Below are 17,307 nucleotides of genomic sequence, written 5' to 3'. Positions count from 1 at the left end.
CTTCAGCGTTATTTTAAAAGATCCTAAACATTTCAGGGTTATCTTAACAGACCCTAAACGTTTCAGGTTATCTTAACAGACCTAAGCGTTTCAGGGTTATCTTAACTGACCCTAAACGTTTCAGGGTTATCTTAACAGAACCCTAAACGTTTCAGGGTATCTTAACAGACCCTAAACGTTCAGGGTTATCTTAACAGACCCCAAACGCTTCAGCGTTTATCTTAAAAGATCCTAAACATTTCAGGGTTATCTTAACAGATTCTAAACGTTTCAGGTTATCTTAACTGACCCTAAACGTTTCAGGGTTATCTTAACAGACCCTAAACGTTCAGGGTTATCTTAACAGACCCTAAACGTTCAGGGTTATCTTAACAACCCTAAACGTTTCAGGTTATCTTAACAGATCCTAAGCGTTTCAGGTTATCTTAACAGACCCTAACGTTTCAGGTTATCTTAACAGACCCTAACGTTTCAGGTTATCTTAACAGAACCCTAAACGTTTCAGGGTTATCTAACAGACCCTAAACGTTCAGGGTTATCTTAACAACCCTAAACGTTTCAGGTTATCTTAACAGACCCCAAACGCTTCAGCGTTATTTTAAAAGATCCTAAACATTTCAGGGTTATCTTAACTGACCCTAAACGTTTCAGGTTATCTTAACAGACCTAAGCGTTTCAGGGTTATCTTAACAGACCTAAGCGTTTCAGGTTATCTTAACTGACCCTAAACGTTTCAGGTTATCTTAACAACCCTAAACGTTTCAGGGTATCTTAACAGACCCTAAACGTTTCAGGGTATCTTAACAGACCCCAAACGCTTCAGCGTTATTTTAAAAGATCCTAAACATTTCAGGTTATCTTAACAGACCCTAAACGTTCAGGGTTATCTTAACAACCCTAAACGTTTCAGGTTATCTTAACAGACCTAAGCGTTTCAGGGTTATCTTAACAGACCCTAAACGTTCAGGGTTATCTTAACAACCCTAAACGTTTCAGGGTTATCTTAACAACCCTAAACGTTTCAGGGTATCTTAACAGACCCTAAGCGTTTCAGGTTATCTTAACAACCCTAAACGTTTCAGGGTTATCTTAACAGAACCCTAAACGTTTCAGGTTATCTTAACAGACCTAAGCGTTTCAGGGTTATCTTAACAACCCTAAACGTTTCAGGTTATCTTAACAACCCTAAACGTTTCAGGTTATCTTAACAGACCTAAGCGTTTCAGGTTATCTTAACAACCCTAAACGTTTCAGGGTATCTTAACAGACCCTAAACGTTTCAGGTTATCTTAACAGACCTAAGCGTTTCAGGTTATCTTAACAGACCCTAGCGTTTCAGGGTTATCTTAACAGACCCTAAACGTTCAGGGTTATCTTACAGAAGCTGAACGTTTGAGGGTTATCTTTACAGAAGCTGAACGTTTTAGGGTTATCTTAACAACCCTAAACGTTTCAGGTTATCTTAACAGAACCCTAAACGTTTCAGGGTTATCTAACAGACCCTAAACGTTTCAGGGTTATCTTAACAGACCCTAAACGTTTCAGGTTATCTTAACTGACCCTAAACGTTTCAGGTTATCTTAACTGACCCTAAACGTTTCAGGTTATCTTAACAGACCCTAAACGTTTCAGGGTTATCTTAACAACCCTAAACGTTTCAGGTTATCTTAACAGACCTAAGCGTTTCAGGGTTATCTAACAGACCCTAAACGTTTCAGGTTATCTTAACAGACCCTAACGTTTCAGGTTATCTTAACTGACCCTAAACGTTTCAGGTTATCTTAACAGACCCTAAGCGTTTCAGGGTTATCTTAACAGACCTAAGCGTTTCAGGTTATCTTAACAGATCCTAAGCGTTTCAGGGTTATCTTAACAGACCTAAGCGTTTCAGGGTTATCTTAACAGACCCTAACGTTTCAGGTTATCTTAACAGACCTAAGCGTTTCAGGTTATCTTAACAGACCCTAACGTTTCAGGTTATCTTAACAGATTCTAAACGTTTCAGGTTATCTTAACAGATCCTAAGCGTTTCAGGTTATCTTAACTGACCCTAAACGTTTCAGGGTTATCTTAACAGACCCTAAACGTTTCAGGGTTATCTTAACAGACCCTAACGTTTCAGGGTTATCTTAACTGACCCTAAACGTTTCAGGGTTATCTTAACAACCCTAAACGTTTCAGGTTATCTTAACAGACCCCAAACGCTTCAGCGTTATTTTAAAAGATCCTAAACATTTCAGGGTTATCTTAACAACCCTAAACGTTTCAGGGTTATCTTAACAGACCTAAGCGTTTCAGGTTATCTTAACAGACCCTAAACGTTTCAGGGTATCTTAACAGACCCTAAACGTTCAGGGTTATCTTAACAACCCTAAACGTTTCAGGTTATCTTAACAGACCCTAAACGTTTCAGGTTATCTTAACAGACCCTAAACGTTTCAGGTTATCTTAACTGACCCTAAACGTTTCAGGGTATCTTAACAGACCCTAGCGTTTCAGGGTTATCTTAACAGACCCTAACGTTTCAGGTTATCTTAACAGACCCTAAACGTTCAGGGTTATCTTAACAACCCTAAACGTTTCAGGGTTATCTAACAGACCCTAAACGTTCAGGGTTATCTTAACAGAACCCTAAACGTTTCAGGGTTATCTTAACAGAACCCTAAACGTTTCAGGGTATCTTAACAGACCCTAACGTTTCAGGGTTATCTTAACAGAACCCTAAACGTTTCAGGGTTATCTTAACAGAACCCTAAACGTTTCAGGTTATCTTAACAGAACCCTAAACGTTTCAGGTTATCTTAACAGAACCCTAAACGTTTCAGGGTTATCTTAACAGACCCTAAACGTTTCAGGTTATCTTAACAGAACCCTAAACGTTTCAGGTTATCTTAACAGAACCCTAAACGTTTCAGGTTATCTTAACAGACCCTAAACGTTCAGGGTTATCTTAACAGAACCCTAAACGTTTCAGGGTATCTTAACAGACCCCAAACGCTTCAGCGTTATTTTAAAAGATCCTAAACATTTCAGGGTTATCTTAACAGAACCCTAAACGTTTCAGGTTATCTTAACAGAACCCTAAACGTTTCAGGGTATCTTAACAGACCCTAAACGTTCAGGGTTATTTTAATACCCTAAAACGTTTCAGGTTATCTTAACAGAACCCTAAACGTTTCAGGTTATCTTAACAGAACCCTAAACGTTTCAGGGTATCTTAACAGACCCTAAACGTTTCAGGTTATCTTAACAGAACCCTAAACGTTTCAGGTTATCTTAACAACCCTAAACGTTTCAGGTTATCTTAACAGAACCCTAAACGTTTCAGGTTATCTTAACAACCCTAAACGTTTCAGGTTATCTTAACAGAACCCTAAACGTTTCAGGGATTACCTTAACACACCCTAAAACGTTTCAGGGTTATCTAACAGACCCTAAACGTTCAGGGTTATCTTAACAGAACCCTAAACGTTTCAGGTTATCTTAACAGAACCCTAAACGTTTCAGGGTTATCTTAACAGAACCCTAAACGTTTCAGGGTTATCTTAACAGAACCCTAAACGTTTCAGGTTATCTTAACAGAACCCTAAACGTTTCAGGGATTACCTTAACACACCCTAAAACGTTTCAGGTTATCTTAACTGACCCTAAACGTTTCAGGTTATCTTAACAACCCTAAACGTTTCAGGTTATCTTAACAGACCTAAGCGTTTCAGGTTATCTTAACTGACCCTAAACGTTTCAGGGTATCTTAACAGACCCTAACGTTTCAGGTTATCTTAACAACCCTAAACGTTTCAGGTTATCTTAACAGACCTAAGCGTTTCAGGTTATCTTAACAGACCCTAAACGTTCAGGGTTATCTTAACAACCCTAAACGTTTCAGGTTATCTTAACAGACCTAAGCGTTTCAGGTTATCTTAACTGACCCTAAACGTTTCAGGGTTATCTTAACTGACCCTAAACGTTTCAGGGTATCTTAACAGACCCTAACGTTTCAGGGTTATCTTAACAACCCTAAACGTTTCAGGGTATCTTAACAGACCCTAACGTTTCAGGTTATCTTAACAGACCTAAGCGTTTCAGGGTTATCTTAACAGACCTAAGCGTTTCAGGTTATCTTAACTGACCCTAAACGTTTCAGGTTATCTTAACAGAACCCTAAACGTTTCAGGTTATCTTAACAGACCCTAAACGTTTCAGGTTATCTTAACAGAACCCTAAACGTTTCAGGTTATCTTAACAGACCTAAGCGTTTCAGGGTTATCTTAACAGACCTAAGCGTTTCAGGTTATCTTAACAGACCTAAGCGTTTCAGGGTTATCTTAACAACCCTAAACGTTTCAGGTTATCTTAACAGACCTAAGCGTTTCAGGTTATCTTAACTGACCCTAAACGTTTCAGGTTATCTTAACTGACCCTAAACGTTTCAGGGTTATCTTACAGAAGCTGAACGTTTGAGTTGTCTTTATAGAAGTTGAACGTTTGAGTTGTCTTTATAGAAGTTGAACGTTTGAGTTGTCTTTATAGAAGTTGAACGTTTGAGGGTTATCTTACAGACCCCTAAGCGTTTCAGGGTTATCTTAACTGACCCTAAACGTTTCAGGTTATCTTAACAGAACCCTAAACGTTTCAGGGTTATCTTAACAGACCTAAGCGTTTCAGGTTATCTTAACAGAACCCTAAACGTTTCAGGTTATCTTAACAGACCCTAACGTTTCAGGGTTATTCTTAACAGACCCTAAGCGTTTCAGGGTTATCTTAACTGACCCTAAACGTTTCAGGGTTATCTTAACAGACCCTAAGCGTTTCAGGGTTATCTTAACAGACCCTAAGCGTTTCAGGGTTATCTTAACAGACCCTAAGCGTTTCAGGGTTATCTTAACAAACCCTAAACGTTTCAGGGTTATCTTAACAGACCCTAAACGTTTCAGGGTTATCTTAACAGACCCTAAGCGTTTCAGGGTTATCTTAACAGACCCTAAGCGTTTCAGGGTTATCTTAACAGACCCTAAACATTTCAGGGTTATCTTAACAGACCCCCAAACGCTTCAGCGTTATTTTAAAAGATCCTAAACATTTCAGGGTTATCTTAACAGACCCCAAACGCTTCAGCGTTATTTTAAAAGATCCTAAGCGTTTCAGGGTTATCTTAACGGACCCTAAACATTTCAGGGTTATCTTAACAGACCCCAAACGCTTCAGCGTTATCTTAAAAGATCCTAAACATTTCAGGGTTATCTTAACAGACCCCAAACGCTTCAGCGTTATCTTAAAAGATCCTAAACATTTCAGGGTTATCTTAACAGATCCTAAGCGTTTCAGGGTTATCTCAACAGACCCTAAACGTTTCAGGGTTATCTTAACAGACCCTAAACGTTTCACGGTTATCTTAACAGACCCTAAACGTTTCAGGGATTACCTTTAAACACCCTAAACGTTTCAGGTTTATCTTAACAGACCCTAAACGTTTCAGGGATTACCTTAACACACCCTAAACGTTTCAGGGTTATCTTAACAGATCCTAAACGTTTCAGGGTTATTTTAATACCCTAAACGTTTCAGGGTTTTCTTAACAGACCCTAAATGTTTCAGGGTTATCTTAAGACCCTAAACGTTTCAGGGTTATCTTAACAGACCCTAAACGTTTCAGGGTTATCTTAACAGATTCTAAACGTTTCAGGTTTGTCTTTACAAACACAGAACGTTTCAGGCTTAGATACTAAACGTTTCAGGGTTGTCTTTACAAAAGTTGAACGTTTCAGACATGTCTTTGCAGACGCTGAACGTTTCAGAGTTGTCTTTACAGAAGCTGAACGTTTGAGGGTTATCTTTATAGAAGCTGAACGTTTGAGTTGTCTTTATAGAAGTTGAACGTTTGAGTTGTCTTTATAGAAGTTGAACGTTTGAGTTGTCTTTATAAAAGTTGAACGTTTGAGTTGTCTTTATGGAAGTTGAACGTTTGAGTTGTCTTTATAGAAGTTGAACGTTTGAGTTGTCTTTATAGAAGTTGAACGTTTGAGTTGTCTATATAGAAGTTGAACGTTTGAGGGTTATCTTTACAGAAGCTGAACGTTTTAGGGTTATCTATATCATATCTATACCATCTAACGGTTGATATTCATCTTTTTTTGAGGCTCAAAGTTTCAAGGTCATATTTACAACGTTCATAACTACACGTGAACAAATGTTCGTGGAGAGAGTACGAAGGTAATCTCTCGGTGTAAACAACAGACATTACCCTCCCAGCTGTGAGGTCCTGAAAACTTGGATTACATGTGTAGTGGAGCTCAAGCCTTTCTTCATGTACTCACTGTATAGAAAAAAAATCCTTCCCAGTTGGGTGACCGATGAATTTCGAAATGATCAACACTTGTTGTCCCGGTTGGGCCCAGTGGTTGAGCGTAAATGTGAGATAAATTTGCTGATAATTCCGGTCGACACACTTTTCAGTCATTGCCATGGAAGTATGAAATCATTGTAACATTTATTATGTCAATGACAAGAAATGTCCTCACTGGCAATCAATGCATCAAAATATCATGTAAGCAGGACTACCCATGTGTGGCCAGACCGATGGCCATCTCTCAAATCCTTCATCCCTGATGTCATATTGTTTCGTACAAAAAAAGGTAAGTTTTTTCCTTCTGCATGTACACGTTTCAGTACCATAATAACACTGCCAAAACAGTACGTTCTGCAGCAGAGTTTCCAGATTAATTCCGGGAAGAAACGCCCCTTTTGTTTCAATAAAAAGTGGTGCAACACAACAGCAACAAAAAAAATCTTTGGTTCCAAACTCTGTACAGAATTTCATCAAGCAGAAAGCCGGGGGTAAGTCTTCTTCTCTTGTTGCCAATATGTTACAGTTGTGATCCCGTGAGGAAGCACGCACTTGCTTTAGTCAAATGGCCCGGCGTAGGGCAAGGTTGAGAGAGAGAGAGAGAGAGAGAGAGAGAGAGAGAGAGAGAGAGAGAGAGAGAGAGAGAATCGTCCAGGTACAAGGTCGTGGTCGCAGCGCCCACCCTACGTACTACTTGTTCACTAGTAAAGTCATCCTCTGCTCTACCTGTCCACCTCGTACTTATGTGGACCAGATTTGAGTCATTTATTCAACAGTCGACCACAGATTTCTGTAGAGTCGCCAGTATTTTCTTGCCTCACTCTGTAAAACATTAAATATTCCCACCAACATTTCCCCCCAAGCTTCATTTACCTTAGCATGACGCCTGTGTGATACATTCCCAGGTGAAATTCCATTTTCTTTGTTGAAAATACTAATGTACTTTTCTTTCTCTTTACAAGGTATGAGAGCCTCTGCCTTTGACCTGATCATGTTTTCGCACTTTGGATAAGATATTTGAGAAGAATCTCCATAGCTGTAACGTTTCCCCCAAGGAATTCACAAATCCATTAAAACAGATAAGTAAGATTAAAGTGAATCACTGAAAACTAGAACATGAAAAATCATAAATTCATAATTACAATAGTATTTTCAAAACCTATCACTATACACGGATATATATATATATATATATATATATATATATATATATATATATATATATATATATATATATATATATACATATATATATTCCTATGAGTCCACGGGGAAAATGAAAAACGATAAGTTCCCAAGTGCACTCGTGTAATAATCATATCATCAAGGGAGACACAAGAGAGAAATATAAGTCAGTTGATATACATCGAAGACACGAAGCTAGGATGCCATTTGGTAAACATGTTTGCCATATATATATATATATATATATATATATATATATATATATATATATATATATATATATACCTGGGATATCCAAATGAGGATACTCCCTCAAAGGCTCAGTCCTCTGTTGTTAACGCTACCTCGCTAACGCAGGAAATGGCGAATAGTATGAAACATATATATATATATATATATATATATATATATATATATATATATATATATATATATATATTCTGGAGTTGACTTAAGTGAGGATGATGAAGACGGTAATAACATGAACTTGCCACTCATAAAACGTAAGATAATTACATCCGAGACATGAAAACTTTACAGGATCAGATGGTTCTCTCATCCCTCAGACTCAATTATCAAGTCATTATTAATCTAGTGAGCATTCCTCTAAAAGTAGAAATGGTCTACTAAAGTCAGTCCAACTGGTACGTAATTGCACGAATTACTTGGTAGTTTCCAAGTTCGCCAGCCTTTCCGTGCCCAGGCCCACCTAACTACACACACACAGACACACACAGACACACGAGATAACGTTCCTCACCTTCGTCTGACAGACGACGGTAGGGTCCAAGCCCGTGAGCTTCTGGTCCAAGACAACCTCAACGACAACTGCTGTTCCCTGACGTAATCGCTTGCCATGCTAACCCATGCTAACCACCCAAGATCACGTGATGAAACTTGACAGCTGTTCAGTTCAACTATTCTTTCGACATTTGAATAAAAAATAGATACAGATGATGTCTATCATATTACTTATGCTATATGAACCAGAGAGGGATATCATCACTGTGATTGTTACGTTTGAACTACTGACAGTCTCCACTACATCCACATCCACAGGTCATCAGAACACATACCTCCCAATGTTTGATTTTAAAAGTAAAGTGGTTCCCTGTACAGCGAGCAACTACATCACTACATGTCCCGTTAACTTCAGCACTGTCGTTACCATATATATATATATATATATATATATATATATATATATATATATATATATATATATATATATATATATATATATATATTGAAAAGGATCACAGTTTTGCGCGTGATCAAGTATATCCATGAGTCCACGGGGAAAATGAAACACGGTAAGTTTCCAAGTGCACTTATGTGTAATAATCACATCATCAGAGGAGACACAGGAGAGAAATATAACAGTCAGTTAATGTACAACGAAGAGACGTAGCTAGGACGCCATTTGGTAAACATGCAATTATCCAAGACAGACAACGAGCGTATCATAAACTTATCATTTTACAAATCTTATCAACAATAAAGTTATCTAATTTGTATAGATCACTAATATTAAGATTATAATTCTTTGGGTATCTAATAATAGAAGATTCAATGATATTTCTCGTGGTAATCGAGTTAGAGTTAATAACTGAGATGGGACTACTCCAGTCAATACAGTGATCATAGTTTTTAACGTGATTAAACAAGGCATTTGATTCTTGTTCCGTTCTTATACTATATTTATGTTGCTTAAGTCGAACAGAAAGATCCTTACCAGTCTGCCCAACATAAAACTTATCACAATTCCTACATGGCACTTTATAGATGCACCCAGGAGAATTTTCTGGTGAATTCCTGATTAAGATATTCTTTATAGTGTTATTGTTGCTGAAGGCAACATTTACATTAAAGGATTTAAGCAACAGGGGAAGTAAAGTACAATTATTATTAAAAGAGAAATTCTTGGTGTCAATGGGAGGTTTGGGCTCAACTCTATAAAATGAATTCTTGGTAACTTAAGGGATTTATCAATGAAAGATCTAGGGTACTTTAAATTAGATCCAATAGAATATATCTTCTCAAATAATACTATAAGCAACATAAATCTAGTAGATAACTTTATTGTTGATAAAATTTGTGAAATGATAAGTTTATGATACGCTCGTTGTCTGTCTTGGACAATCGCATGTGCACCAAAGGGCGTCCTATCTACGTCTCTTCGCTGTATATCAACTGACTGTTATATGTCTCTCTTGTGTCTCCCCTGATGATGTGATTATTACACGAAAGTGCACTTGGGAACTTATTGTGTTTCATTTTCCCCGTCGACTCTTCAGAATATATATATATATATATATATATATATATATATATATATATATATATATATATTATATATATATATATATATATATATATTTTTTTTTTTCAAACTATTCGCCATTTCCCGCGTTAGCGAGGTAGCGTTAAGAACTGAGGACTGGGCCATTGAGGGAATATCCTCACCTGGCCCCCTTCTCTGTTCCTTCTTTTGGAAAATTAAAAAAAATTGAGAGGGGAGGATTTCCAGCCCCCCGCTCCCTCCCCTTTTAGTCGCCTTCTACGACACGCAGGGAATACGTGGGAATATATATATATATATATATATATATATATATATATATATATATATATATATATATATATATATATATATATATATATACTTAAACGCCCAAACACGCACATATAAATACACATACATTTCACCGTAAACATACACAGACATATACATATATACACATGTACATATTCATAATTGCTGTCTTCATCCATTCTCGTCGCCACCCCGCCACACACGAATATAGTATCCCCCCCTTCCCCAAATAGCACCCGGAACAGACAACAAAAGCCACATTCGTTCACACTGTCTTTAGCTGTCATGTGTAATGCACCGAAACCACAGCTCCTCTCTACATCCAGGCCCCACAGACCTTTCCATGGTTTACCTCAGACGCTTAACATGCCCTTGTTCAACCCATTGACAGCACGTCGACCCCGGTATACCACATCGTTCCAATTCACTCTATTCCTTGAACGCCTTTCACCCTCTTGTATGTTCAGGCCCCGATCTCTCAAAGTCTTTTTCACTCCATCCTTCCACCTCCAATTTGGTGTCCCGCTTCTACTTCTACCTTCCACCTCTGACACATATACCCTTTGTCAATCTTTCCTTACTCATTCTCTCCATGTGTCCAAACCAATTCAATATACATACATATATATATATATATATATATATATATATATATATATATATATATATATATATATATATATATATATATATATATATCAAAATCTAATATTTCTCTCTTTCCATTTGGAAAAACCATTTTCTAAGAGCGGGTCCTGGTGTTATCTAAAACTCTATCCAGAGGCTCGCGCAGCAATGGAATACAAAGGAATGCATACAGCAACAGACCAGTGGGTGCTCACGAGGCTGTGTGTGATAGTGGAAGATATCAGATGCTCACACATTAGTGTGGTAAATGTCAGAAGGCCAAACACATCATTCAGAGAGAATAACCTGAAAACTGTCAGTGTGACTAAAGAGATGCAAGTAAGGAAAGTCGTGGGCTTCAAGTGAAGTATTCATTTAAGTCGGTACTAAGCTTTCAACCACTCTAACTGGCACGTCATTTCATATGTTACCAATCATCCTACTGAAGACAAAGTACTTCGCCTCATCCTAGGTAAAACGTTTGCCAACGAGTTTGCATTCACGATTGAGAGTAAAATCAGATGAATCAAGTCATAAGTAACTTGATAGATCAAGATTATCAAAGCCTTTCATAATGCTTAATACCTGTATTGGATCACCTGTTAACCTTCTCTTTTATAAGCTAAATAGATTCAAGTCGTTTAATCTGCTCAAATACGATTTTTTCCTAAATCTGGATGGCTCGACACTGTACTCTCTCTATTCTGCCTGTCTTATTTTTTTCCTTCTTTTACGTTAGGGTGACTAAAAATGAACACAGTATTCAATATGTGGACGAACCAGTAAACTGTAAAGAGTAAAGAAGATTTCCCTGGGCTTATAATTCAAAGGATCTAACTATGAGTCCAAGAATAATAATTGCTCTTATCACTGCTTCTGTGTAGTGCTTACTAGGTTTAGGTCACGAGAAATTATTATGCCTAAGCCTTTTTTTCCTCATTTAATTTCTGCAGTTCAGCAGAATTCATGTTGTAACTTGCTATTTCATTTTTGCTTCCGATATGTAAACCTTTACATTTACTAATATCAAAATATATTTGCCACCTATGACTCCAGTCCATCATTTTTGTATGTGTCAGTTTGAAGCTGTAGACGTTCAAATTCATCTGCAGATTTAATTCCCAGCTCTGTAACAGCGAAATTTGATATCTTGCAATGCATCCCATTATCAATATCATTAATATATATGAGAAAGTGACGCGGTCCTAAGACTGATCCTTGTGGCACTCCTCTTGTTACGTCTAACTGTTCTTGACTATTAATCACTATTCCTTGTTTATGGCCAGTCAACCAATTTCCTATTCACTGAAGCACAACCCCATCAACGTCACGTGACAATTTTTGCTGGTAAACTTCACTGCAGAACCTTATCGAAAGTTTTGAGAAAACCTAGAAGATAACATCAACCGCTTTACTTTCGTCATACATGTTCACTGTATCGTCAAAGAAATCAAGCAGATTTGTCAGACATAAGCGATTTCGTCGGAAACCATGATCTATAATTCTATCTTAAATGATTGCCATAAGTTTTCAAACTACATATACTAAGCAAATAGGACGATAACACTCAGGCTGGGTACTTATTTCCTTTCTCTTTTTAACATCGGTGTTACATTGGCAAACTTTCATTCGTATGGAACTTTTCCCTTATCAAGTGACTGAATTGAAAAAGGGCAGTTAAGGGTTAAACTCCCTTATTTTTAGCTCTTTCACTGTCTCCCGGATAAAACTTATCAGGGACTACCGTTTCTTTTTTCTATTTTCTTTCCCTTTATTGTTGAAAGTGTCTTCAGCTTTTATGCTCATTTGTTGAAGAATGTCCCCATCTCTTATCGATGAAACTGGATTAATATTTGTGCCTCGGCTTCCTTGTCTTGAACCTAATCACCGTTTTTCTCAATCAGTGGACAACACCTTTCGTGTAATAACCACATCATCAGGGGATACAAGAAAGAAATATAACAGTCAGTTGATATACAACGAAGAGACGTAGCTCGGACGCCATTTGGTAAATAAATGACTCCCCGAATGGAGGTCTGGTGCGTTCGAGTCTGACATCAAGCGTATCAAAAACTTATTATGTGGACAAGAAGGGGAACTGTTCACAAATTTTATCAACAATAAAGCTATCCAATTTGTATAGACCTTCACTAATATCAATGTTACAATTCTCTGAGTATTTGATAATAGAACTTTCAATGATATTTCTTGTAGTACAGGAGATACAGATAATAACCGATATGGCATTGCTCAAACAACCCTTAAAAATGAGTACAGTAAGGAGAGGGAATTGTACGTTTTCTTGAACTTTGTCTACCGTAGAAACTTTTTCAACTTCTGTATACTGTCAACTTTCGCAATTTCATCATTCAGTTCATCCCGTTGATTCACCTCTCATACTATTAAAGAACTTCTTGACACCTTTTTTGTAAAATGTTCCTTTGCTCGAGTTCATGTTATGGCCTCTGGTTGTTCTATCCTTGCACCATTCTATGAACTGTTCACTATCGACATCATAAAACTGGTTTACAAACTTAAGAGGAACTGATAAAGACTTCCCTTATGGTCTCTAACTCCTCACTGTAACTCAGTTATTATTTCTTTTACCCTCGTCTGGACCCGCAGACCTGACCAAACTTGAAGAGTAAATTCTAGTTTTGGCCTAATATAGGATGTGAACGGCGTGCTGAAAAAATGCCTTATCCTTGTACTTGAACGCGTATCTAATACCTGCCAACAGATAGTCTGTCTACAACCCCATGTAAGATGAGGCTCTGGTGACCGTTCATGTAAAATGCTAACCCACAAGTCTTTCTTACCCACAGATTCCTGCAGCTTACTGCCTACTACATGATACTTATATTGAGGCCTTTCTCTGTGTCCCATCCTCATTCTTTTGCATTTACTTGCACTGAATTTCATGAACCAAGCATCAGACCTACTTCGGAGTATGTGTAGGTTCCCTTATAAGTTGATGTAATATTCCTTCTTTACTTCCATTAAGACTTTGGCATTATTTGCAAAAACAATATGACAGGGATCCAACACATGTGAAAAGGTATTTTCTTAGATCAAGAAGAGCAATGGTGACACCATTATAGACCCAGAGGGGCTTTCTGATCATCTTTTCCAGTGTTTTACAGACGAAACTCGTCCGCGAGACTGGTCTGCAGTCCAGCGTAACTTTCCCAGTATCTTATCTTAAAAGACAAATACGACGACGTTTGTCTTCTTTCACTCTACTTCTTCCACTTGCATTTGTCAAGGTCGCCTGTACAGTTCAGCACCTATGACAACACTTCATCAGGACCTTGAACCTGTCATGGGTCAAGGTCCTGCTACAGCCTGTCTGTGTTTTGTCTCAATATTTCAGAACCTTCCAAGACCTTCGGCCCATTCCCATCTCACTGGTGTTGGGGCTGCAGTCTCTTACAACAATATGAAAACACTTTTAAAATTTTCATTCAGTGCCACGCACATCTTTCTCTCATCCTCTACAATTCTTCCCTCCTGAATCCCTCATCCTGATTAGCTGTTCCGGTGAATTTTTGTTCTATGTGAGAAAGTTTTGGATTATCTCCCGCCTTGTGACAATACGCTTTTCAAACTTTCTCTGTTCCTCTTTCATTACCTTGCTGTAGTCATTCCTTGCACTCTTATACTTTTCAAATGTTGGCTGGCTGCAGTGCCATCAGACTCTCCTCCTAAGTCCTAAGCTCTCTCGCTCTTTGGTCGTCTTTTAGTGAACGATATTTTCTCTATAACCTTGCCTCTGTCTTGAGCTCACAGTCCCCATATTCTAAGTCCACCGTACGTAGTACGACACTCCACCACGATGGGTTGGATTATTACCTGTCATTACTGTTCGTATGTTACGGGCTGAGTTTAACACATGTATGGACCATCTCTAGGTTTGGATGGTATTGCAGTGGAATTTATTGGAAAAGAGGGCGACTGTGTTGTTGATTGGTTGGTAAGGATATTCAAAGTATGTATGGTTCATGGTGAAGTGCCTGAGGAATGGCGGAATGCGTGCATAGTGCCATTGTACAAAGGCAAAGGAGATTAAAGTGAGTGCTCAAATTACAGAGGTATAAGTTTGTTGAGTATTCCTGGGAAATAATATGGGAAGGTATTGATTGAGAGGGTGAAGGCATGTACAGAGCATCAGACTGGGGAAGAGCAGTGTGGTTTCAGAAGTGGTAGAGGATGTGTGGATCGGGTGTTTGCTTTGAAGAATGTATGTGAGAAATACTTAGAAAAACAGATGGAATTGTATGTAACATTTATGGACCTGGAAAAGGCATATGATAGGGTTGATACAGATGCTTTGTGGAAGGTTTTAAGAGTTTATGGTGTGGAAGATATGTTGCTAGAAGCAGTGAAAAGTTTTTACCAAGGGTGTAAGGTAGGTGTACGAGTAGGAAGAGAGGGTTGCTAGAAGCAGTGATACTGTGAGTAGCCTTAGATATTTAATGTGATAGTGTCCAGGGACCCATGCATGAGGAATGATGTGGACTCATGTCATTCTCTTTAGGTATTAAATGTAAGAAGGTTATTGGCCTTTCATTAGCCCACGGGAAAGTGAGTAGTTAAAGTACGCCTGGCAGTCCATTGGCCTAGTTGGGTCATTAAGTCTTAATCAAGGGTTTTATTTAAACCATGGTCATGGGCCTCCATGGTAGGATACAGCATCGCTACCCCCTGCTTTATCGAGGAAGCGCCAGGAAAACTGACAAAAAGGCCACATTCGTCCACCACACTTTGTCTCTAGCTGTCATGGTGTGGGAAGTAAGCTACTAGAAGCAGTGAGAAATTTTAATCATGGGTGTAAGGCATGTGTACGAGGAGGAAGAGAGGAGAGTGAATGGTTCCATGAATGGTTCCAAGTGAAAGTCGGTCTGCGGTAGGGGGGTGTGATGTCACCATGGCTGTTTAATTTGTTTATGGATGAGGTGGTCAGGGAGGAAAGTGTGAGTTTTGAAGTCTGCTAAGGATGAGAGCGCCAGGGGAAGTGAGTCAGTTGTTGTTCGCCGATGATACACTACTGGTGGCTGATTCGAGTGAGAAGCTGCACGAGTTGGTTAATGAGTTTGGAAAAAGTGTTTGAAAGGAAAAAGTTGAGAATAAGTGTGAATAAGAGCAAGGTTCAGCAGGGTTAGGGGACAAGTTTATTGGAATAAAAGTTTGAATGGAGAAAAATTGGAGGACAAAGTATTTTAGATATCTGGGAGTGGACCTGGCAGCGAATGGAACCATGGAAGCGAAAGTGAGTCATAAGGTGGGGAGAGGGCGAAGGTTCTGGGAGCGATGAGGAATGTGTGAAAAGAGAGAACGTTATGTCGGAGAGCAAAAATGTGTATGTTTGAAGGAATAGTAGTTCCAGCAATATCATATTACATGATTGCGAGGCATGAAAATCTAGTCCCAGAAATGAAAATGAATACTTTTATTTCCACAACCAGCAATATATTTCGACTTTTAGCATCACAAGTCGCAATTCTTTGGTAAAAACGAGTTGCCTAAATTGCCGCTTCTGATACTATAAGTCTAAAGATTTCTCATTGTCGATATAAAAGTATTTATCATTATTGGGGCTATATTTTCATCATATTACGAAACATCTTTACATGAAATGCGATAATCGAAAATCCCACCCATCGACTTCGCAAATAATGTTCCATTAAACGTTATATCATAAAAAATGTAAATTCTCGCAGCCTGCAAAAGCTTCAGTAAAACTTTCAAATCAGTAGAGGGACATATGTGCCAATGCGGAGTAGACGGTCTATTTCTAAAACGAACCCGAGGAGGAGGAACGGGGAAATAAAAACGTGTTTGTAGTCTAAGAAACAAGGCGTGTAAGAAACCAAAAGATCAATGACTACCATGACAGAGTAAGTTTGTAAATTCACGTAGAGAAACTTGAGAGACTTATGCGACAAATGAAACGTTAATACGAAACGTTCACTGCTGAAAATAGCTCAAGAAATCTGAAGGAGTTTTGCAGTTGTGTTAGAAGCCAGAGAGTCATTACCCAGTCAATTGGTTTAATAAGCAGGAAAAACGGTGACTTGGCTCAAGACAAAGACGTCTGGGCAAAAATGTTAAAACGACTATTTTTACTCTGTATCTACAACAGAAGACAATAAATGTCCTGACCCCCGTCCCGCTGATACGAGAGGAGGAGTACATCATTCTACAAACAAAATGACTTTTTTTTTTTTACCAGCTGAAGACATACTATCACCAGTGAAATGAATGAAAATCAATGAAACGGCAGGTCCGGATAAGTTTAATCAAAGGACAATAAAAGAGGCGATAAATGAGATAGTTAAGCCTTTATCTGCCCTTTTTCAATGTCACTTGATACAGGAAGGATTTCAGAGGAAGACCAGTGTAACAAAGATATTTAGAAAAGACACTGCCCGGAAATCATCGACCAATTAACTTAAAGTTTGTACTTGAAAAACAACTGACGGAAGCCATCATTCGTGTAGAACTTTAAACCATTTGGAGAACGATAACATAAAAACGATTCTCTGCACGATTTTCC

At 38.3% G+C, this 17,307-nt stretch overlaps 1 protein-coding gene across 1 annotated transcript in view; it reads right to left on the bottom strand.

Annotated features, from left to right (window-relative positions):
• The window catches only part of Cadps (calcium-dependent secretion activator 1), a 1,554,015-nt gene that overhangs the window by 1,128,639 nt on the left and 408,069 nt on the right, over positions 1 to 17,307 (bottom strand). The gene's annotated exons all lie outside the window — the stretch shown is intronic.

The sequence above is a fragment of the Panulirus ornatus genome, chromosome 10 (genome assembly GCF_036320965.1).
Source record: "Panulirus ornatus isolate Po-2019 chromosome 10, ASM3632096v1, whole genome shotgun sequence".
Lineage (NCBI taxonomy): Eukaryota > Metazoa > Arthropoda > Malacostraca > Decapoda > Palinuridae > Panulirus > Panulirus ornatus.
Note: the sequence above shows the minus strand (reverse complement) of the source record. Positions and strands in the feature narration are given on the sequence as shown.